At 44.8% G+C, this 23,305-nt stretch overlaps 1 pseudogene; it reads right to left on the bottom strand.

The window, feature by feature from the left end:
• Positions 1-1,943: 1,943 nt before the first annotated feature.
• Positions 1,944-11,862, bottom strand: LOC115116694 (long-chain fatty acid transport protein 2-like; annotated as a pseudogene).
• Positions 11,863-23,305: the final 11,443 nt, after the last annotated feature.

Below are 23,305 nucleotides of genomic sequence, written 5' to 3'. Positions count from 1 at the left end.
AGTGTACTTCGTTCAGTTACGTATTACTAGTGGCTCGGTGGTTGTTGTCCTTGATTATCTTTATGGCCTTCCTGTGACATCGGGTGGTGTAGGTGTCCTGGAGGGCAGGTAGTTTGCCCCGGTGATGCGTTGTGCAGACCTCACTACCCTCTGGAGAGCCTTACAGTTGTGGGCGGAGCAGTTGCCGTACCAGGCGGTGATACAGCCCGACAGGATGCTCTCGAATGTGCATCTGTAGAAGTTTGTGAGTGCTTTTGGTGACAAGCCGAATTTCTTCAGCCTCCTGAGGTTAAAGAGGCGCTGCTGCGTCTTCTTCACGATGCTGTCTGTGTGGGTGGACCAATTCAGTTTGTCTGTGATGTGTACGCCGAGGAACTTAAAACTTACTACCCTCTCCACTACTGTCCCATCAATGTGGATAGGGGGGTGTTCCCTCTGCTGTTTCCTGAAGTCCACAATCATCTCCTTAGTTTTGTTGACGTTGAGTGTGAGGTTATTTTCCTGACACCACACTCCGAGGGCCCTCACCTCCTCCCTGTAGGCCGTCTCGTCGTTGTTGGTAATCAAGCCTACCACTGTTGTGTCGTCCGCAAACTTGATGATTGAGTTGGAGGCGTGCGTGGCCACGCAGTCGTGGGTGAACAGGGAGTACAGGAGAGGGCTCAGAACGCACCCTTGTGGGGCCCCAGTGTTGAGGATCAGCGGGGTGGAAATGTTGTTGCCTACCCTCACCACCTGGGGGCGGCCCGTCAGGAAGTCCAGTACCCAGTTGCACAGGGCGGGGTCGAGACCCAGGGTCTCGAGGTTGATGACGAGCTTGGAGGGCACTATGGTGTTAAATGCCGAGCTGTAGTCGATGAACAGCATTCTCACATAGGTATTCCTCTTGTCCAGATGGGTTAGGGCAGTGTGCAGTGTGGTTGAGATTGCATCGTCTGTGGACCTATTTGGGCGGTAAGCAAATTGGAGTGGGTCTAGGGTGTCAGGTAGGGTGGAGGTGATATGGTCCTTGACTAGTCTCTCAAAGCACTTCATGATGACGGAAGTGAGTGCTACGGGGCGGTAGTCATTTAGCTCAGTTACCTTAGCTTTCTTGGGAACAGGAACAATGGCGGCCCTCTTGAAGCATGTGGGAACAACAGACTGGGATAGGGATTGATTGAATATGTCCGTAAACACACCAGCCAGCTGGTCTGCGCATGCTCTGAGGGCGCGGCTGGGGATGCCGTCTGGGCCTGCAGCCTTGCGAGGGTTGACACGTTTAAATGTTTTCCTCACGTCGGCTGCAGTGAAGGAGAGTCCGCATGTTTTAGTTGCGGGCCGTGTCAGTGGCACTGTATTGTCGTCAAAGCGGGCAAAAAAGTTATTTAGTCTGCCTGGGAGCAAGACATCCTGGTCCGTGACTGGGCTGGTTTTCTTTTTGTAATCCGTGATTGACTGTAGACCCTGCCACATACTTCTTGTGTCTGAGCCGTTGAATTGAGATTCTACTTTGTCTTTATACTGACGCTTAGCTTGTTTGATTGCCTTGCGGAGGGAATAGTTACACTGTTTGTATTCGGTCATGTTTCCGGTCACCTTGCCCTGATTAAAAGCAGTGGTTCGGGCTTTCAGTTTCACTCGAATGCTGCCATCAATCCACGGTTTCTGGTTTGGGAATGTTTTAATCGTTGCTATGGGAACGACATCTTCAACGCACGTTCTAATGAACTCGCTCACCGAATCAGCGTATTCGTCAATGTTGTTGTCTGACGCAATACTGAAACATATCCCAGGACAGGATGCGAAAACCATAGCAACTACTATGTAATAACAATGAATGACAAAATGAAGGTGACCTTGTATAAAGCTTCCAGCTGAGGTTGCTTACCTTGGGTGTGTTACAGAGGTAGCGTAACACCCTCTCCTAACTCAACGGATCGCATTAACGTTGTACTTTGCAATCATCCCAGAACTGAGAGAAGAAGTGAGAACTTCCTCCTCAGAATGATGGTGGAGCCTGGGATGGACAGATGAAGAGATGAGAGAGGAACAATGAAAATATCAGTTTTAAGAACATGCAGGTTGATATGGCTATCATTATCAACCAATGGCAGACCTGAAATGCTGACAAAACTGTTATGCTAAGTCAGTCAGTGTGCATCATCATCATCATCATAAAAAAACCCCGCAACACCCAGGCACAGGTATTAGTTCAGGAACAGGAACGAGCAGGACGGTGCTCTTATAAATGACCTGTAATGGCCGTGAGAGTTGAGAAAAGTGGCCACATATGCTGTGAACCGGTTGTATTCACTTCAGTACTAAATGTCCCTTAAATATGCACCATTAAGGAACAAGTGCCCTTTTTGTGGACAAAAATATAGTACTAAAGCTGGCACTGCATGTGCATCATAATCAGCTTGAGTTTTTCCTAACCATCGTGACTGACTGGGACATTTCAAATAAAATGTTTTGGTCACATGCACATCTTCAGCAGATGTCATGGCGAGTGTAGTGAAATGCTTTGTGTTCCAAATATTTATTGGTCACATGCACATCTTCAGCAGATGTCATGGCGAGTGTAGTGAAATGCTTGTGTTCCAAATGTTATTGGTCACATGCACATCTTCAGCAGATGTCATGGCGAGTGTAGTGAAATGCTTGTGTTCCAAATGTTATTGGTCACATGCACATCTTCAGCAGATGTCATGGCGAGTGTAGTGAAATGCTTGTGTTCCAAATGTTATTGGTCACATGCACATCTTCAGATGTCATGGCGAGTGTAGTGAAATGCATAAATGGCGGCAGATGTCATGTACAGTGTAGTGAAATGCTTGTGTTCCAAATGTTATTGGTCACTGGGCACATCTTCAGCAGATGTCATGGCGAGTGTAGTGAAATGCTTGTGTTCCAAATGTTATTATCACTGGGCACATCTTCAGCAGAATGTCATGGCGGTGTAGTGAAATGCTTTGTGTTCCAAATGTTATTGGTCACATGCACATCTTCAGCAGATGTCATGGCGAGTGTAGTGAAATGCTTGTGTTCCAAATGTTATTATCACGTGCACATCTTCAGCAGATGTCATGGCGAGTGTAGTGAAATGCTTGTGTTCCAAATGTTATTGGTCACGTGCACATCTTCAGCAGATGTCATGGCGAGTGTAGTGAAATGCTTGTTTCCAAATGTTATTGGTCACGTGCACATCTTCAGCAGATGTCATGGCGAGTGTAGTGAAATGCTTGTGTTCCAAATGTTTCCATTGGTCACGTGCACATTTTCAGCAGATGTCATGGGCGAGTGTAGTGAAATGCTTGTGTTCCAAATGTTATTGGTCACGTGCACATCTTCAGCAGATGTCATGGCGAGTGTAGTGAAATGCTTGTGTTCCAAATGTTATTGGTCACGTGCACATCTTCAGCAGATGTCATGGCGAGTGTAGTGAAATGCTTGTGTTCCAAATGTTATTGGTCACGTGCACATCTTCAGCAGATGTCATGGCGAGTGTAGTGAAATGCTTGTGTTCCAAATGTTATTGGTCACGTGCACATCTTCAGCAGATGTCATGGCGAGTGTAGTGAAATGCTTGTGTTCCAAATGTTATTGGTCACGTGCACATCTTCAGCAGATGTCATGGCGAGTGTAGTGAAATGCTTGTGTTCCAAATGTTATTGGTCACGTGCATCTTCAGCAGATGTCATGGCGAGTGTAGTGAAATGCTTGTGTTCCAAATGTTATTGGTCACGTGCACATCTTCAGCAGATGTCATGGCGAGTGTAGTGAAATGCTTGTGTTCCAAATGTTATTGGTCACATGCACATCTTCAGCAGATGTCATGGCGAGTGTAGTGAAATGCTTGTGTTCCAAATGTTATTGGTCACGTGCACATCTTCAGCAGATGTCATGGCGAGTGTAGTGAAATGCTTGTGTTCCAAGCTCCAACAGTGCAGTAACATCTAACAATACAAACAAGTCTAAAAGTAAAAGAATGGAATTAAGAAATATATCAATAATAGGACAAGCAACGTCGGAGTCCTGAGTATATATACAGTACGTTTGGACACACCTTCAAGGGTTTTTGTTTCTTTTTTACAATTTTCTACATTGTAGAATAATAGTGAAGGCATGAAACTATGAAATAACACATTTAGTCATGTACTAAACAAAAAAGTGTTAAACAATCTATAGCCACCTTTTGTCTTGGTGACAGTTTGCACACGCTTGGCATTCTCTCAACCAGCTTCATGAAGTAGTCACCTGGAATGCATTTCAATTAACAGGTGAGCCTTGTTAAAGTTCACTTGTGGAATTTCTTTAACCCTTCTTAATGTGTTTGAGCCAATCAGTTGTGTCGTGGGGGTGGTATACAGAACATAGCCCTATTTGGTAAAAGACCAAGTCCATATTATGGCAAGAACAGCTCAAATAAGCAAAGAGAAACGACAGTTCATCATTACTTTAAGATATGAAGGTCAGCCGAGGAACATTTCTAGAACTTTGAAAGTTTCTTCAAGTGCAGTCGCCCAAAACTATCAAGCCGCATATGATCAAACTCTCGAGGACCGCCATAGGAAAGGGAAGACTCAGAGTTACCTCTGCTGCAGAGGATGAGTTCATTAGAGTTACCAGCCTCAGAAATTGCATCCCAAATAAATGATTCACAGAGTTCAAGTAACAGACACATCTCAACATCAACTTTTCAGAAGAGACTGTGTGAATAAAGTCTTCATTGTCAAATTGCTGCAAAGAAACCACTACTAAAGGACACCAGGAAGAAGAGACTTTCTGGGTCAAGAAACACGAGCAATGGACATTAGACAGGTAGAAATCTGTCCATTGGTCTGAGGAGTCCACATTTGAGATTTTTGGTTCCAACAGCTGTGTCTTTGTGAGACGTAGAGTAGGTGAACGTATTATCTCTGCATGTGTGGTTTCCATCGTGAAGCATGGAGGAGGAGGTGTGATGTGTGGGGGTGCTATGCTGGTGACACTGTCAGTGATTTATTTAGAATTCAAGGCACACTTAACCAGCATGGCTACCACGGCATTCTGCAGCGATACTCCATCACATCTGGTTTGCGCTTAGTAGGACTATCATTTGTTTTTCAACAGGACAATGACCCAACCCACCTCCAGGCTGTGTAAGGGCTATTTGACCAAGACGGAGAGTGATGCAGTATTGCATCAGATGACCTGGCCTCCACAATCACCTGACCTCAAACCAATTGAGATGGTTTGGGATGAGTTGACCGCAGAGTGAAGGAAAAGCATCCAACAAGTGCTCAGTATACAGTGTGTGGGAACTCCTTCAAGACTGTTGGAAAAGTATTCCAGGTGAAGCTGGTTAAGAGAATGCCAAGAGCGTGAAAAGCTGTCATCAAGGCAAAGGGTGGCTACTTCAAGAATCTCAAATATATCATATATTTAGATTTGTTTAACACTTCTTTGGTTACTACATGTTTCCATATGTGTTATTTCATAGTTTTGATGTCTTCACTATTATTATACAATGTAGAAAATAGTAAAAATAGAGAAAACCCCTTGAATGAGTAGGTGTTCTAAACCTTTTGACCGGTAGTGTATATACATTATGGACAGTATATGGATAGAATATGTAGTATTGCTGAAGAATAGTACAGCAATAGTTGAATAGGATGGCCTTAACTGGAATACAGTATAAGGGAAAAGGAAAGGGGATACCTAGTCAGTTGTACAACTGAATGCATTCAACAGATATATACATATGAAGTGGGTAAAACAGTATGTAAACATTAAAGTGCCCAGTGTTCCATTATTAAAGTGTCCGTGTTTCATTATTAAAGTGTGTTCCATGTTCCATTATTAAAGTGTCCCGTGTTCCATTATTAAAGTGTCCCGTGTTCCATTATTAAAATTATTAAAGTGTCCCGTGTTCCATTATTAAAGTGTCCGTGTTCCATTATTAAAGTGTCCCGTGTTCCATTATTAAAGTGTCCCGTGTTCCATTATTAAAGTGTCCCGTGTTCCATTATTAAAGTGTCCCGTGTTCCATTATTAAAGTGTCCCGTGTTCCATTATTAAAGTGTCCCGTGTTCCATTATTAAAGTGCCCAGTGTTCCATTATTAAAGTGCCCCGTGTTCCATTATTAAAGTGTCCCGTGTTCCATTATTAAAGTGTCCCGTGTTCCATTATTAAAGTGCCCAGTGTTCCATTACTAAAGTGCCCAGTGTTCCATTATTAAAGTGCCCCGTGTTCCATTACTAAAGTTACTAAAGTGCCCAGTGTTCCATTACTAAAGTGCCTAGTGTTCCATTACTAAAGTGCCCAGTGTTCCATTACTAAAGTGCCCAGTGTTCCATTACTAAAATGCCTAGTGTTCCATTACTAAAGTGCCTAGTGTTCCATTATTAAAGTGCCCAGTGTTCCATTATTAAAGTGCCTAGTATTCCATTACTAAAGTGCCCAGTGTTCCATTACTAAAGTGCCTAGTGTTCCATTACTAGTGCACATTGTTCCATTACTAAAGTGCCTAGTGTTCCATTACTAAAGTGCCTAGTGTTCCATTATTAAAGTGCCCAGTGTTCCATTATTAAAGTGCCTAGTGTTCCATTACTAAAGTGCCCAGTGTTCCATTACTAAAGTGCCTAGTGTTCCATTACTAGTGCCCAGTGTTCCATTATTAAAATGCCCAGTGTTCCATTACTAAAGTGCCTAGTGTTCCATTACTAGTGCACATTGTTCCATTACTAAAGTGACCCGTGTTCCATTACTAAAGTGCCTAGTGTTCCATTACTAGTGCACATTGTTCCATTACTAAAGTGCCTAGTGTTCCATTACTAGTGCCCAGTGTTCCATTACTAAAGTGCGTGGTAGAGTAACCGGTTGATAGCCAGCTAGTGACAGTGACTAAAGTCCAGGGTAGGGTACTGGGTACGAGCCAGATAGTGGTGACTATTTAACAGTCTGATGGTCTTGAGATAGAAGCTGTTTTTCAGTCTTCAGACCTGCCCTTCTGGATGGCAGTGAAGTGAACCGGCCGTGGCTCTGGGGGCCAAGACAAATTTCTTCAGCCTCCTGAGGTTGGAGAGGTGTTGTTGCACCTTCTTCACCACACCACCACACTGTCTGTGTGGGTGGACAATTTCAGATTGTCTGTGATGTGTAAAACTTGAATCTTTTCACCTTCTCCCGTCGATGTGGATGAGGGTGTGCTCCCTCTGCTGACTCATTTGACATTTTAGTCGTTTAGCATCAAACATTATTTCCCAGAACAATTACAATCAACCCCTGGGCAACCTCCAGGCCCCATTTCTACATTAGACCATAACTAGAGCCTGGTTTAGAATCTGTCCTGGTCAGATTACGTGGTGAGGGAAAACTCTGGACCCTAAACATAGTGTCTAACTAGAGCCAGGAGCTTTTCCTGGTCATGTTAAGTGGTGAGGGGGAAAATCTGGGCTGGCTTTAAACCAACCCTGACATTCCAGAACCATAGTTCTCTCAGACAAGGTAAAAGAGGCGGTTTTGTTTTCGCTACAGGATTAAATATCCCTTCAATTAGTACCTCTGCTCTGCTCTGAGGTCAAACAGAGGACTGAAATGAACCAAAGCCCACTTGGAGAACTCAGGAAAACGGTCTCGCTAAGAGAGTTGGTATCTCAGATGGCACCCTATTCCCTACATAGTGCATGGGCCTTGGTCAAAAGTAGTGCACTATAAAGGGAAAAGGGTGCCAGTTGGGGCGGAGGAGAACAGGAAGAAGGGATGGACTAACCTATTTGCTGTTTAGTTTTCTTCCACCCAGTGGCTTTGGCTGTGTTCAGACCACCGGGTTTACGTTCACAAAGACCTCTTTCATTTTATTTCCCATTGGGGGGAGGAGGGGAGTAAATGGATAAGTAAAGGCTTCAACTAGAAAGGCCAAGCCACATTATTACCCCCTACCTACCTAATACCTCAATATTACCCCCTACCTACCTATTACCTCAATATTAACCCACTACCCACCTACTACCTCAATATTACCCCCTACCCACCTACTACCTCAATATTACCCCCTACCCACCTACTACCTCAATATTACCCCCTACCTACCTACTACCTCAATATTACCCCCTACCTACCTACTACCTCAATATTACCCCCTACCTACCTACTACCTCAATATTACCCCCTACCTACCTACTACCTCAATGTTACCCCCTACCTACCTACTACCTCAATATTAACCCTACCTACCTACTACCTCAATATTAATCCTACCCACCTACTACTTCAATATTACCCCCTACCCACCTACTACCTCAATGTTACCCCCTGCCCACCTACTACCTCAATATTACCCCATACCCACCTACTACCTCAAAATTATCCCCTACTACCTCAATATTACCCCCTACCCACCTACTACCTCAATATTAACCCTACCCACCTACTACCTCAATATTACCCCTACCCACCTACTACCTCAAAATTACCCCTACCTACCTACTACTTAATATTACCCCTACCCACCTACTACCTCAATATTACCCCACCCACCTACTACCCCAATATTACCCCCTACCCACCTACTACCCCAATATTAACCCTACCCACCTACTACCCCAATATTTAACCCCTACCCACCTACTACCTCATACAATACAATATCACGTGTGTATCAAGAATGGTCCACCACCCAGCCAACTTGACACAACTGTGGGAAGCATTGAGTCAACATGCTTTTCAGTGCAACTCAATATTAGGAAGGTGTTCTTAATATTTTGTGCACTCTGTGTAAACTCACCTGTCTCGACAGATCTTATATACACTCACCTGTCTCTGTGGATCCTATATAAACTCACCTGTCTCTATGGATCCTATATAAACTCACCTGTCTCTGTGGATCCTATATAAACTCACCTGTCTCTATGGATCCTATATAAACTCACCTGTCTCTGTGGATCCTATATAAATTCACCTGTCTCTATGGATCCTATATAAACTCACCTGTCTCTGTGGATCCTATATAAACTCACCTGTCTCTATGGATCCTATATAAACTCACCTGTCTCTATGGATCTTATATAAACTCACCTGTCTCTATGGATCCTATATAAACTCACCTGTCTCTGTGGATCCTATATAAACTCACCTGTCTCTATGGATCCTATATAAACTCACCTGTCTCTGTGGATCCTATATAAACTCACCTGTCTCTATGGATCCTATATAAACTCACCTGTCTCTATGGATCCTATACAAACTCACCTGTCTCTATGGATCCTATATAAACTCACCTGTCTCTATGGATCCTATACAAACTCACCTGTCTCTATGGATCCTATACAAACTCACCTGTCTCTGTGGATCCTATATAAACTCACCTGTCTCTATGGATCCTATACAAACTCACCTGTCTCTATGGATCCTATATAAACTCACCTGTCTCTATGGATCCTATATAAACTCACCTGTCTCTATGGATCCTATATAAACTCACCTGTCTCTGTGGATCCTATATAAACTCACCTGTCTCTGTGGATCCTATATAAACTCACCTGTCTCTATGGATCCTATATAAACTCACCTGTCTCTGTGGATCCTATATAAACTCACCTGTCTCTATGGATCCTATATAAACTCACCTGTCTCTATGGATCCTATACAAACTCACCTGTCTCTATGGATCCTATATAAACTCACCTGTCTCTATGGATCCTATACAAACTCACCTGTCTCTATGGATCCTATACAAACTCACCTGTCTCTGTGGATCCTATATAAACTCACCTGTCTCTATGGATCCTATACAAACTCACCTGTCTCTATGGATCCTATATAAACTCACCTGTCTCTATGGATCCTATATAAACTCACCTGTCTCTATGGATCCTATATAAACTCACCTGTCTCTGTGGATCCTATATAAACTCACCTGTCTCTGTGGATCCTATATAAACTCACCTGTCTCTATGGATCCTATATAAACTCACCTGTCTCTATGGATCCTATATAAAGTCACCTGTCTCGATGGATCCTATGAAGCCGATGACGAAGCCGGCGGTGTGGTAGAGGGGCAGGTTGAGGTAGATGACATCAGCTGGTGTGATACCGGTGGAGTCCAGCACGGCCAGGGCTACCAGCAGCCGGTTCTGAGTAATCACTGCTGCTTTAGGCAGACCTACAGGAGTAGCAGACAGAGGAGAGAGATGAGTTACAGCAGTAGAATGGGCCCTGGCAGAAGACAGGGGGGGTTCATATACAGTGGCTGCTTCAGGCAGAAGACAGGGGGGGTCATATACAGTGGCTGCTTCAGGCAGAAGACAGGGGGGTTCATATACAGTGGCTGCTTCAGGTAGAATACAGGGGGTCAAATACAGTGGCTGCTTCAGGCAGAAGACAGGGGGGGGTTCATATACAGTGGCTGCTTCAGGTAGAATACAAGGGGGGTCAAATACAGTGGCTGCTTCAGGCAGAAGACAGGGGGGTTCATATACAGTGGCTGCTTCAGGCAGAAGACAGGGGGGGGGGTCATATACAGTGGCTGCTTCAGGCAGAAGCCTGGGGGGGTTCATATACAGTGGCTGCTTCAGGCAGAAGACAGGGGGGGTTCATATACAGTGGCTGCTTCTGTACCCCTCCCTCTCCCTTCCCCTCCGTCCTCCCCCTCACCTGTGGTCCCAGAGGTGTAGATGTAGACAGCAGGGCTTTTGAAGGTGATGTCTGAGCGGAGGGCCTGAGGGAGAGGTGTGTCCGATGCTTCCTCCACCTGGTCAGAGAACCCCTCCACGCCAGGTGTGTCACACTGTTTAGTCATCAGGTAGACACACACCCTGCTCCCTCAGGGATGGAAGCACCTCCTCCACCGCTTCCTGCAGCTCTGAGAAAACAACTCAATATTCAATATTTCATCAAAACTGGACTGCAGAGAAATGTTTTTTAATGCTTTTGCCCCCATGTGATTGAATGATCATTTGATTATCATTATAATTTGTGTTCCAATAGGCTATGACACACGTTTGTCTTTTTCATTCCATCAGTCTGGATGTGCATGTCTCTGATAAACTAATACCTATTGTCATAATGTAGTAATCTCAACCAGACACTTCCGCCTATGAGGAATTAGCCTCGGGATGAGTTTCTCTGCCTACTGAACCAGTGGTACTGGTCACTTACCTTCGGCTGCTATGAGCAGCTTGGCGCTGCAACAGTTGAAGCAGTGTAGCAGAGATCTAGATCTGATATTATGATTGAGAAACGCTACGGGACATCCCAGTTTGGCCAGGGCCAGCCAGGTGAAGATGAAGGCAGGTTCGTTTCCCATAAAAAGAGCCACGGTATCCCCCGGTCGCAGCTTCGAGTGCCTCTGTAAAGCATTGGCTATTTTGTTGCTTCTTCTGTCCGTGTCCAGATACGAATAGGTTTTATTTTCAAACACGATGAACGGTCTGTCGGCATGCGCGACCGACTGCTCCAAAAATCGGTCCAAAACCAAAAATAACGGTTTTCTTCTCCTCCGTAAAACAAGCTTCAGCAAAATACGAACCAAGTTCGCGATGTAAAATGTATCTTTCCAGAAGTAAGGGAAGAACGTTTTAAGAACTAGCGGTGTGATGGCCAAACTGGCAAAAAGGATAGAAACCAAGTACATTGTTGAGCACAACGTCGAGCTCCTATGCTTCTGGGTGAATTGTAGATTCACAGCGTACAGTATTGTCTTTGCAGGCGACGTACAGTATTGTCTTTGCATGAACTCTAAACATGGGTTTTTGTTCAAGTGAGGGCGTGGCATTGGTTATTTAATAGTGCAGGAGGCCCACGTTTTTCATTCTTTCTTCTGAAATCCCATATTAAACACCATCTTTCAGCTCAAAATAGACACACAGAGCCACACACACAGAGCCGCTTCTAGCGTTTTGGAGGCCCTACACAAGATTTGGTTGACCACCTCAGCAGAGACACTGAGCTACAAAATGGTATATCATGCACTGCATTCGATGAACAATGGCAAAGTAATTCTGCTTTGAAAGTTGATTAAACTGTAACCTCACTTTTGAGAAAATGGCCCTTGAATGTTTTGGTACCTACTGGAGAGCTCTTCTTTGTCTACACCCATTCAGTATCGTTCACACCCTCTTAAGCTTTAGCCCCATCCATCTCTTTAAGGGTTGATCCGAGCTTTCTGACCTAACAAAAGCAGTCAAGCACACAAGCTAACTGGCTAACAGTTGTCGCAGTATTAAAATGGACGCTTGCAAAGTGCAGGTAGCTAACCAACCAGGTTCAATGTTAGCTAGCTAAAGTTAGGCTATAACAAGCAATGCAAATGGCTCTGAGATACGAATAATAAGATCATACGCGTAACGTCAGTTAGCTAGCTGACAGTACACTTTAACTTGAAATGAAAATACTTTTTGTCAAAATTAGAAATGTGTAATATCTGAAAATGTTGCTAGCTAGAACATCTTACCCATGGTCTGAAATCGGAGTAGATAACCAGAGCAAATTTACCAGCTACGTCTATCAACAGTTGTCGCAGTGACATTCTATTGAAATGGATACTTGCATAGTGGAGTCTTTTTTTAAGACATGTAGCTAGCTAGCTAGCTAAACAATTAACCATAATCCCAACTCATTGAATGAATCTGCAGGTAGCTAACCAACCAGGTTTAATGTTAGCTAGCCAACATTAGGCTATAACTAGCCAAGCAAATGGCTGTGAGATAAAAATATATATATATAAAAGATCATTCACGTGACCTTAGCTAGCGAGCCAGCCAGCTAACGTTAGCTTGCTAGCTAACAGTACACTTTAACTTGAAATTAAAATTACTTTGTCAAAATTAGTAATGTGCAATATCTGAAAATGTAGCTAGCTAGACTATCTTACCCGTATACATCATGGTTGGATGCTTCTTCCTGTCACGGGTGCCATGGTTTGAAGATGTAATCCGGAGACAGGTGTTTTCTCCAGCTCCTTAGCTATATCACATGCACATTTCCACTGATTTCAAAACTCAGTCCTCCAGAAAGTGGAGAGCAACACTTATGCAGTTCTACTAAGCAATATATATATTTTTAAATACACGTTTGACAGGATTACCTACACATACTAACCAGCTCAAATAGACAGAAGTGTGCTATATGGCAAACCTTGCAGTTTTAAAGCACATTTCATGCAATTCTACTCAATTTGCCATGGGATGCAGAGAAAAAATTGCATTTTTAAAGGTAATTCCCTGCAGTTCTACACATTTTGCCATGACTTACAGTACCAGTCTGTTTGGACACACCTACTCATTCAAGGGTTTTTCTTTATTTTTTACTATTTTCTACATTGTAGAATAATAGTGAAGACATTAAATAACACAACAATGAGAAGGTGTTCTAAAACTTTTGACAAGTACTGTATGTCATGATCATATAATATCTGAGTGAGAGTGACTAACAAAATAAATGCTGGCCCAATGGAGGTCAGGGCCCCTGGGCACGTGCCTTGTGTGCCTGGTCAATAATTCAGCCATTGTTTCTACAAGGTTTAGATAACTGGAAATCTATCAAATGTTAGCTGACATGGGTAAGTGATTGACTGTCAGTAACTGACATAACAAGAGGAAAACTGCTGATGCACAACCACATTTAAAAATGGCACATTGTGTATTCTACTATGTTATCTCTCAACGGTAAGTTGAGACACCGACTGACCCCGACTGACCCCGACGGTCAGCACGTAGTCTGCGTATAGGCTTGAGATGGAATGAAAATTAGCAGATGGCTCCTGACTGACAGGACGCTTTATTTCCCTTAGAGTCTTACCTGCTGATCCCTAATCAGATTGACACCACAACAGGACGGTGAAGAATGTAGGTTACAGTCAGTGAGTCAGGATGTGGGGTTTGAAAGGACTTATTTACTAGACTGAGACCCTTTACCTTAGCCACAGTACACTGTTATGTCAATTCTATTGACCCAGGTGCCACACACACACACACACACACACACACACACACACACACACACACACACACACACACACACACACACACACACACACACACACACACACACAAACAGCATAGCAGACTGCAGGGAGGGAGCAGAGTTAGCCTGCTTTCAGACTACTCATATTAACAGGATCTAGGATAACCTCGTGGTGGTTGAGCTAATGCGCTCAGAGTGGGATTTCCAAATGGTCACGCAGGGCCCCGTGCCCCAGGGGCCCCCAACCTCTCTTTGGGTGGGGCCCTAGGTAGCATGTGATAGAAAAATGGGTAGAAAAGCAGGAAATTTGCTTTAAATCTGCACAATTTTCTCTCAACATCATGTCAATATGTGTAATAGCAGGAAAACAGCTTTAAAACAGTGAAAAGTTCTCTCAGCGTCCTGACAAAATGTGAACTAAAGCTAAAGATACAAACTAAAGATATGAGCTATAAAACAGCAACCCCCCTGACCCATGGCAAAACATGTTGAATTGCTGGAAATTAGCTTTAAAACTTTAAAACAGAATGTGTATAATAGTATTATAAAACAGCACATTTTTCTCTCTGCACCATGGCAACATGTGTTGAAATGCAGGAAGTTCACTGACCCCCCGACCCCCGACCCCCCAATAAACTATGAAATAACAGATATGGAATCAAGACCAAGACTGCTTCCATCACGTGGACTGGGATATGTTTCGTATTGCGTCAGATAACAATATTGACGAATACGCTGATTCGGTGTGCGAGTTCATTAGAACGTGCGTTGAAGATGTCATTCCCATAGCAACGATTAAAACATTCCCTAACCAGAAACCGTGGATTGATGGCAGCATTCGCGTGAAACTGAACGCGCGAACCACTGCTTTTAATCAGGGCAAGGTGTCTGGTAACATGACCGAATACAAACAGTGCAGCTATTCCCTCCGCAAGGCTATCAAACAAGCTAAGTGTCAGTACAGAGAAAAAGTAGAATCTCAATTCAACGGCTCAGACACAAGAGGCATGTGGCAGGGTCTACAGTCAATCACGGACTACAAGAAGAAATCCAGCCCAGTCACGGACCAGGATGTCTTGCTCCCAGGCAGACTAAATAACTTTTTTGCCCGCTTTGAGGACAATACAGTGCCACTGACACAGCCTGCAACGAAAACATGCGGTCTCTCCTTCACTGCAGCCGAGGTGAGTAAGACATTTAAACGTGTTAACCCTCGCAAGGCTGCAGGCCCAGACGGCATCCCCAGCCACGCCCAGCTGGCCGGTGTGTTTACGGACATATTCAATCAATCCCTATACCAGTCTGCTGTTCCCACATGCTTCAAGAGGGCCACCATTGTTCCTGTTCCCAAGAAAGCTAAGGTAACTGAGCTAAACGACTACCGCCCCGTAGCACTCACTTCCGTCATCATGAAGTGCTTTGAGAGACTAGTCAAGGACCATATCACCTCCACCCTACCTGACACCCTAGACCCACTCCAATTTGCTTACCGCCCAAATAGGTCCACAGACGATGCAATCTCAACCACACTGCACACTGCCCTAACCCATCTGGACAAGAGGAATACCTATGTGAGAATGCTGTTCATCGACTACAGCTCGGCATTCAACACCATAGTACCCTCCAAGCTCGTCATCAAGCTCGAGACCCTGGGTCTCGACCCCGCCCTGTGCAACTGGGTACTGGACTTCCTGACGGGCCGCCCCAGGTGGTGAGGGTAGGCAACAACATCTCCTCCCGCTGATCCTCAACACTGGGGCCCCACAAGGGTGCGTTCTGAGCCCTCTCCTGTACTCCCTGTTCACCCACGACTGCGTGGCCACACACGCCTCCAACTCAATCATCAAGTTTGCGGACGACACAACAGTGGTAGGCTTGATTACCAACAACGACGAGACGGCCTACAGGGAGGAGGTGAGGGCCCTCGGAGTGTGGTGTCAGGATAATAACCTCACACTCAACGTCAACAAAACTAAGGAGATGATTGTGGACTTCAGGAAACAGCAGAGGGAACACCCCCCTATCCACATCGATGGAACAGTAGTGGAGAGGGTAGCAAGTTTTAAGTTCCTCGGCATACACATCACAGACAAACTGAACTGGTCCACTCACACAGACAGAATCGTGAAGAAGGCGCAGCAGCGCCTCTTCAACCTCAGGAGGCTGAAGAAATTCAGCTTGTCACCAAAAGCACTCACAAACTTCTACAGATGCACAATCGAGAGCATCCTGGCGGGCTGTATCACCGCCTGGTACGGCAACTGCTCCGCCCTCAACCGTAAGGCTCTCCAGAGGGTAGTGAGGTCTGCACAACGCATCACCGGGGGCAAACTACCTGCCCTCCAGGACACCTACACCACCCAATGTTACAGGAAGGCCATAAAGATCATCAAGGACATCAACCACCCGAGCCACTGCCTGTTCACCCCGCTATCATCCAGAAGGCGAGGTCAGTACAGGTGCATCAAAGCTGGGACCGAGAGACTGAAAAACAGCTTCTATCTCAAGGCCATCAGACTGTTAAACAGCCACCACTAACATTGAGTGGCTGCTGCCAACACACTGACACTGACACTGACCCAAATCCAGCCACTTTAATAATGGGAATTGATGGGAAATGATGTAAATATATCACTAGCCACTTTAAACAATGCTACCTTATATAATGTTACTTACCCTACATTATTCATCTCATATGCATACGTATATACTGTACCCTATATCATCGACTACATCCTTATGTAATACATGTATCACTAGCCACTTTAACTATGCCACTTTGTTTACATACTCATCTCATATGTATATACTGCACTCGATACCATCTACTGTATCTTGCCTATGCTGCTCTGTACCATCACTCATTCATATATCTTTATGTACATATTCTTTATCCCCTTACACTGTGTATAAGACAAGTTTTGGAATTGTTAGTTAGATTACTTGTTGGTTATTACTGCATTGACGGAACTAGAAGCACAAGCATTTCGCTACACTCGCATTAACATCTGCTAACCATGTGTATGTGACAAATAACATTTGATTTGATTTGATTTGATGTAGCAACCAAAAGAAGTGTTTAAACAAATCTAAATATATTTGAGAGATTCTTCAAAGTAGCCACCCTTTGCCTTGATGCCTTGATGACAGTTTTGCATACTCTTGCTATTCTGTCAACCAGCTTCACCTGGAATGCTTTTCCAACAGTCTTGAAGGAGTTCCCACCTACTGTATACTGAGCACTTGTTGACTGCTTTTCCTTCACTCTACGGTCCAACTCATCCCAAACTGTCTCAATTGAGTTGAGGTGGGGTGATTGTAGAGGCCAGGTCATCTGATGCAGCACTCCATCACTCTCCCTCCTGGTCAAATAGCCATGCAGTAGTCTGCCTCTACATGCACTGCTTGGATACCTATAAATACAATCTTACACTTTGACAGACAAGTAACCAATGCTTTCAATGTGGTTGACCTATCTATGTTATCATAACACATAATTATATAGGGTCCTCCTAGAGCCAAGTTTCAACATTTCATAACTTCCAACTTGTAGTCCATTGGCCTCTATAGCCTCTCATTTCCCTGATTGGAGATCTGCCCAGAGTGTTGAAGCTCCAGCTCCTCCCTGGACCCTACGCACAAGGAGCTTGACGCTAGTAGTGAGCAATGGCATGGGGATGATGTGCTTCTCAGATCAGGTTTAAAGCACCATATCATGGCCAGTACAGTACTACGTAGGGTACTTCTAGGATTGATACTCTATACCTGTAGTGCCCTCCATTTTGTTCAACTGTAAAGTGTGGGGATGCGGGGTTGTCTGTGGTTTCGGGATGTGTCTCAAATGGCATTGTATTCACAGGGCCTTTGGGCTCTAGTCAAAGTAGTGCACTATATAGGGAATAGGGCTCTAGTCAAAGTAGTGCACTATATAGGGAATAGGGCTTTAGTCAAAGTAGTGCACTATATAGGGAATAGGGCTCTAGTCAAAGTAGTGCACTATATAGGGAATAGGGCTCTAGTCAAAGTAGTGCACTATATAGGGAATAGGGCTCTAGTCAAAGGAGTGCACTATATAGGGAATAGGGCTCTAAAGGAGTCAAAGGAATAGGGCTCACAAAGCAGTATATATAGGAATAGGGCTCTAGTCAAAGGAGTGCACTATATAGGGAATAGGGCTCTGGTCTATAGTAGTACCACTATATAGTGAATAGGGCCCTGGTCTATAGTAGTACCACTATATAGGGAAAAAAGCTCTAGTCAAAGTAATGCACTATATAGGGAGTAGGGCTCTAGTCAAAGTAGTATCGCTATATAGAGAATAGGGCTCTAGTCAAAGTTGTACACTGTATAGATGACTCAAACCAGTAACCGAACCTAATCAAAATCAAATCAAATCCAATCAAGCCCAACGCAATGAGGACATGCCAATATAACCAGCTGCGCCAAGCAGGCTCAAACCTCTTGGCAGAACTAGCCCAGCACAATGAGGACATGCCCATATAACCAGCTGCGCCAAACAGGCTCAAACCTCTTGGCAGAACTAGCCCAGCGCAATGAGGACATGCTCATATAACCAGCTGCGCCAAACAGGCTCAAACCTCTTGGCAGAACTAGCCCAGCGCAATGAGGACATGCCCATATAACCAGCTGCGCCAAACAGGCTCAAACCTCTTGGCAGAACTAGCCCAGCGCAATGAGGACATGCCCATATAACCTGCTGCGCCAAACAGGCTCAAACCTCTTGGCAGAAGCTGTAGTGGGTTTTAAAGGGCAGGGATGTTATACTTTATAGACTCTTGGAAGATGAGCAACCTTTGAAGGCTAAACGACATCCAAACAAACAAACTAATAAATTCCCTCAGTGTGTCTGCTCTCTGATGGGAGCAGTAGTGGTGGACAGGACATGGATGTCAGACTGTCAACGATAATATATATGATAGAGAGAGAGCTGGGGACTGTCAGTGATAATGTACATGGTAGAGAGAGCTGGGGACTGTCAGTGATAATATATATGATAGAGAGAGAGCTGGGGACTGTCAGTGATAATATATATGATAGAGAGAGAGCTGGGGACTGTCAGTGATAATATATATGATAGAGAGAGAGCTGGGGACTGTCAGTGATAATATATATGATAGAGAGAGAGCTGGGGACTGTCAGTGATAATATATATGATAGAGAGAGAGCTGGGGACTGTCAGTGATAATATATATGATAGAGAGAGAGCTGGGGACTGTCAGTGATAATATGTATGATAGAGAGAGAGCTTGGGACTGTCAGTGATAATATGTATGATAGAGAGAGAGCTGGGGACTGACAGTGATAATATATATGATAGAGAGAGAGCTTGGGACTGACAGTGATAATATATATGATAGAGAGAGAGAGCTGGGGACTGTCAGTGATAATGTATATGATAGAGAGAGAGCTGGGGACTGTCAGTGATAATATGTATGATAGAGAGAGAGCTGGGGACTGACAGTGATAATATATATGATAGAGAGAGAGCTTGGGACTGACAGTGATAATATATATGATAGAGAGAGAGAGCTGGGGACTGTCAGTGATAATGTATATGATAGAGAGAGAGCTGGGGACTGACAGTGATAATATATATGATATAGAGAAAGCTGGGGACTGTCAGTGATAATATATATGATATAGAGAGCTGGGGACTGTCAGTGATAATGTATAAGATAGAGAGAGCTGGGGACTGACAGTGATAATATATATGATATAGAGAAAGCTGGGGACTGTCAGTGATAATGTATATGATAGAGAGAGAGCTGGGGACTGACAGTGATAATATGTAAGATAGAGAGAGAGCTGGGGACTGTCAGTGATAATATATATGATAGAGAGAGAGCTGGGGACTGTCAGTGATAATGTATATGATAGAGAGAGAGCTGGGGACTGTCAGTGATAATGTATATGATAGAGAGAGAGCTGGGGACTGACAGTGATAATATATATGATATAGAGAAAGCTGGGGACTGTCAGTGATAATATATATGATAGAGAGAGAGCTGGGGACTGTCAGTGATAATATATAAGATAGAGAGAGAGCTGGGGACTGTCAGTGATAATATTTATGATGATAGAGAGAGGACTGGGGACTGTCAGTGATAATTTGTTCATCATGATAGAGAGTCTAGCTGGGGACTTTAGTTAGTGATAATATATATGATAGTTTGAGTTCACCAGAGCTGGGGACTGGTAGTTTGATAATCATATAGATAGAGAGAGAGCTGGGGACTGTCTACTGGGTAATGTTCATATGCTAGAGAGAGTCTACCACTGGGGACTGTCAGTGATAATGTACATAGAGAGAGCTGGGGACTGTCAGTGATTAATAGGCTGACCCCTGAGACTACTGGGAGTTTGGTTCGGGGACTGTCAGTGATAATGGTTCATCAGGTAGACCCCTAGTCTACTACTGGGGACTTTGATTCATCAGGCTGATAATATTTATGATAGGCTGACCCCTGACCCTAGTCAGTGATAATATATAAATGATACTGACCCCTAGGTAGTTTGGTTAATCAGGCTGATCCCTGACCCCTAGTCTACTTCTGGGTAGTTTAGTTAATCAGGCTGACCCCTAGTCTACTACTAGGTAGTTTGATTCATCAGGCTGACCCATGACCCCTAGTCTACCACTGACCCCCCCTAGTAGTTTAGTTCATCAGGCTGACCCCTGACCCCTAGTCTACCACTGGGTAGTTTGGTTCACCAGGCTGACCCCAAGTCTACTACTAGGTAGTTTGATTAATCAGGCTGACCCCTAGACTACTACTGGGAAGTTTGGTTCGTCAGGATGACCTCTAGTCTACTACTGGGTAGATTGGTTCATCAGGCTGACCCTGACCCCTAGTCTACTACTAGCTGGTTTGATTCATCAGGGTGACCCCCACTAGTTTACCACTGGGTAGGTTAGTCCATCAGGCTTTGACCCCCTGACCCTAGTCTAGTACTGGGTCGTTTGGTTAATCAGGCTGACCCTGACCCCTAGTCTACTTCTGGGTAGTTTAGTTCATCAGGCTGACCCCTATTTTACTACTGGGTAGTTTGGTTCATCAGGCTGACCCCTGACTCCTAGTCTACTTCTGGGTAGTTTGGTTCATCAGGCTGACCCCTAGTCTACTACTGGGTAGTATAGTTCATCAGGCTGACCCCTGACCCCTAGTCTACCACTGGGTAGTTTGGTTCACCAGACTGACCCCTAAGTCTACTACTAGGTAGTTTGATTCATCAGGCTGACCCACCCCTAGACTACTACTGGGAAGTTTGGTTCACAGGATGACCTCTAGTCTACTACTGGGTAGATTGGTTCATCAGGCTGACCCCTGACCCCTAGTCTACTACTAGCTGGTTTGATTCATAAGGTGACCCCTAGTTTACCACTGGGTAGGTTAGTCCATCAGGCTGACCCCCTGACCCCTAGTCTAGTACTGGGTAGTTTGGTTAATCAGGCCGACCCCTGACTCCTAGTCTAGTACTGGGTTGTTTGTTTCATCAGGCTGACCCCTGACCCCTAGTCTACTTCTGGGTAGTTTAGTTCATCAGGCTGACCCCTATTTTACTACTGGGTAGTTTGGTTCATCAGGCTGACCCCTGACCCCTTGTCAACTACTGGGTAGTTTGGTTAATCAGGCTGACCCCTGAACCCTAGTCTACTACTGGGTAGTTTGGGTCATCAGGCTGACCCCTGACCCCTTAGTCTACTACTAGGTAGTTTGATTCATCAGGCTGACCCATAGACTACTACTGGGAAGTTTGGTTCGTCAGGATGACCTCTAGTCTACTACTGGGTAGATTGGTTCATCAGGCTGACCCCTGACCCCTAGTCTACTACTAGCTGGTTTGATTCATCAGGGTGACCCCTAGTTTACCACTGGGTAGGTTAGTCCCTCAGGCTGACCCCTGACGCCTAGTCTAGTACTGGGTAGTTTGGTTAATCAGGCCGACCCCTGACTCTAGTCTAGTACTGGGTTGTTTGTTTCATCAGCCTGACCCCTAGTCTACTTCTGGGTAGTTTAGTTCATCAGGCTGACCCTATTTTACTACTGGGTAGTTTAGTTCATCAGGCTGACCCCTGACCCTTGTTTACCACTGGGTAGTTTGATTCATCAGGCTGACCCCTAGATTACTACTGGGAAGTTTGGTTCGTCAGGATGACCTCTAGTCATACTACTGGGTAGTTTGGTTAATCAGGCTGACCCATGACCCCTAGTCTACCACTGGGTAGTTTTAGTTCATCAGGCTGACCCCTGTCCCCTAGTCTACCACTGGGAAGTTTGGTTCACCAGGCTGACACCAAGTCTACTACTAGGTAGTTTGATACATCAGGCTGACCCCTGACCCCTAGTCTACTACTGGGTAGTTTGATTAATCAGGCTGACCCCTAGTCTACTACTGGGTAGTATAGTTCATCAGGCTGACCCCTGACCCTAGTCTACTACTGGGTAGTTTGGTTCACCAGGCTGACACCAAGTCTACTACTGGGTAGTTTGGTTCGTCAGGATGACCCCTCTAGTCTACTACTGAGTAGTTTGGTTAATCAGGCTGACCCCTGACCCCTAGTCAACTACTGGGAAGTTTGGTTCATCAGGCTGACCCTAGTCTACTACTAGGTAGTTTGATACATCAGGCTGACCCCTGACCCCTAGTCTACCACTGGGTAGTTTGGTTCACAGGCTGACCCCAAGTCTACTACTAGGTAGTTTGATTCATCAGGCTGACCCCTAGTCTACTACTGGGAAGTTTGGTTCATCAGGATGACCTCTAGTCTACTACTGGGTAGATTGGTTCATCAGGCTGACCCCTGACCCTAGTCTACTACTAGCTGGTTTGATTCATCAGGGTGACCCCTAGTTTACCACTGGGTAGGTTAGTCCTGGGTTGGTTGTTTCATCAGGCTGACCCCTGACCCTAGTCTAGTACTGGGTAGTTTGGTTAATCAGGCCGACCCTGACTCCTAGTCTAGTACTGGGTTGTTTGTTTCATCAGCCTGACCCTAGTCTACTTCTGGGTAGTTTAGTTCATCAGGCTGACCCCTATTTTACTACTGGGTAGTTTAGTTCATCAGGCTGACCCCTGACCCCTTGTTTACCACTGGGTAGTTTGATTCATCAGGCTGACCCCTAGATTACTACTGGGAAGTTTGGTTCACAGGATGACCTCTAGCATACTACTGGGTAGTTTGGTTAATCAGGCTGACCCATGACCCCTAGTCTACCACTGGGTAGTTTAGTTCATCAGGCTGACCCCTGTCCCTGCTAGGAAGTTTGGTTCTAGTCTACCACTGGGAAGTTTGGTTCACCAGGCTGACACCAAGTCTACTACTAGGTAGTTTGATACATCAGGCTGACCCCTGAC

The sequence above is a fragment of the Oncorhynchus nerka genome, unplaced genomic scaffold (assembly GCF_034236695.1).
Source record: "Oncorhynchus nerka isolate Pitt River unplaced genomic scaffold, Oner_Uvic_2.0 unplaced_scaffold_2321, whole genome shotgun sequence".
In the NCBI taxonomy this organism is placed as follows: domain Eukaryota; kingdom Metazoa; phylum Chordata; class Actinopteri; order Salmoniformes; family Salmonidae; genus Oncorhynchus; species Oncorhynchus nerka.
The sequence above is the reverse complement of the archived record's forward strand: the minus strand, read 5'-3'. Positions and strand labels throughout refer to the sequence as shown.